This window comes from Myotis brandtii, unplaced genomic scaffold, assembly GCF_000412655.1.
Source record: "Myotis brandtii unplaced genomic scaffold, ASM41265v1 scaffold151, whole genome shotgun sequence".
Taxonomy (NCBI): domain Eukaryota; kingdom Metazoa; phylum Chordata; class Mammalia; order Chiroptera; family Vespertilionidae; genus Myotis; species Myotis brandtii.
The window spans coordinates 1,240,389-1,242,524 of record NW_005355461.1 but is presented as its reverse complement, the minus strand read 5'-3'; the positions used below and the strand labels follow the sequence as shown (position 1 = coordinate 1,242,524).

General features: G+C 41.9%; 1 long non-coding RNA gene across 2 annotated transcripts in view; it reads left to right on the top strand.

Annotated features, from left to right (window-relative positions):
* LOC106725268 overlaps nucleotides 1–2,136 on the top strand; it is a 23,580-nt gene that overhangs the window by 1,324 nt on the left and 20,120 nt on the right. The gene's annotated exons all lie outside the window — the stretch shown is intronic.

Sequence of the window (2,136 nt, the reverse complement as noted above, 5' to 3'; positions counted from 1 at the left end):
GGTGCTACCCAGTCTCCTGGAGTAGTTAGTGAAACATCAAATAAAAAGAAGCAGCTCTGAAGATTATAAATTGTGCACTGAGAATGCCACAGGCTGTGGAGGGCTGCACAGTCCATGCCTCTCTGATCACACATATCAGCCTCCTGCACCACCCGCCCCTGCCTGCCTCCACTGGGGGCTGGGGCCAAACCCTGGGAGCTTTCTGAGGGCTCACCTCACACCTCACTTTCCAGTCCAGCCCACCAGCGCCTGCAGCAAGCTACCCTATCAGTTGGAGCATCTGTCCCCTGGTGGTCAGTGCATGTCATAGCGACTGGTCAAGCAGTCAAACTCCGAGTCCAGGGGACAATTTGCATATTAGGCTTTTATTATATAGGATCAAGATTACTAATTCATGTTAATATATACTGAATGCCTACTTGTGCCAGACATTATCATAGGTGCCTGGGAATCATTAGTGAACAAAGTATGCCCTCAGAGTTTACATTATAGTGAAGGGTGGCAGGGAAGACAGTTAGTAAAATGTAAAAATAAACTGTACAGTATGTTAGAAGATAATATGTTCTATGGGGGAAAAGATCAAGGGGGAAAGCTGACATGGGGGTGTGCTGATCGGTTGCAGTAGGCATGAGGATAGGCTTCAATAGGAAGGTCAGATTTAAATAGACTAGGTGAGGGAGCTAGTCGATCGGATACAGGAGGAAAGACATTATAGGAAGAGGGAACAGCTTAGAGAAAATACCCTATGGTGCCTGGCATGTTCAAGGAACAGGAAAGCAAAAGCAGTTATTGCTGACTAAGCGAGGGACATGTCAGAGGTAAGGAGGGAACACACCAAGTAGGGCTTGTAGGCTATTTGTAAGGACTTTGGCTTTTACTTTGAGTGATATACGGAGCCCATTACAGGGTTTCTCACAGAAGAGAGGCATGTTTTAAAGAGGATTAGGTTGGCAGTTGTGTTGAAATAGACCATAGGGGACCCAGGGAAGAAGCAGGCAGGCTTGCAGCAGTCCAGGTGAGAAATGGTGGAGGCTGAGAGCAGATGTTAGTCATGGTGGCGATGGAATGTCAGATTATGAACAGAGGAGGATCTTTATCAACCACCTAGACTTTGCCCTTCCTCATCCATCCATCCAACAATCACTTATAGAAGCCTATTTTATGTGAGGCACGGTTCTAGCCTGTGAGAATACAGCTGTGAACTTGACCTACAAGCTTCTTCGTGGCGCTTACATTCTAGTCAGTAGAGATAAACAAATTTACAAGCATGATAATGGTCTACAGTGGGAACTGCTGTAAACAAATCAACAGTATATGATCTCAGAAAAAATAGAGGAGTGGAAGTTGGAAAAGACCTCAGAGGAAATGACATTTGAACTGAGACTAGTAGAAAAGGAGCCAGCTGTGCTAAAAGTCTGGAGAAAAGCATTTCAGGGAAAGGGAAATTGCATTGCATGGTTGATTTACAGAAAGACCAATGTTGGAGCATAGGGAGCTAGAGAAAGAAAGCAGCAATTGTTATCTCTTCCCGAGACTAGCACAGCAAATGTCCATGGCCCTAGACACAGGGTCTAGATTGATCTTTTCTGGTTTCATAATATGCATCACATCTGGTAACAAGAAATTTAAACGTAAACTAACGTGAACATTCTATACCAGCCAGTTGTTACTATTATCAAGAACTAGAAGCTGAGGAAATATAGTTAGTGATAAATCAAACAGCAGTTATTTTGAACTATATTTTAAATCAATTCTGTGCTAATTTGAAACCTAGCTTACCTTCTAGGTAAGGAAAGAAGACATAAAACTACTTAGCACAGCTTTTCTGCTTGGTTCCCCCACAGACTTTATTCTGTTTGAATACTGTTGTATCACTGGTTAAGTTTGGTAAATTTTCATCTTTATGAATGGCAATTTTTTATTCTCTCTCTTGTCTTCTGATTCCCAGGATGCTGACAATGTATCCACTATGATTGCCCATCTCCATTGAAATTATAGTTTAACAGCTGTTACTGACCTTTTTATTTTTTTAAAGCAACTCTTTAAAGTCAAGGATATATTTTGAAGGACTCATCTCATTAATGAGGAAAACCAATCAAAACCCAAGACATGTTCTAAAAGTTTTATCCTAGAAAA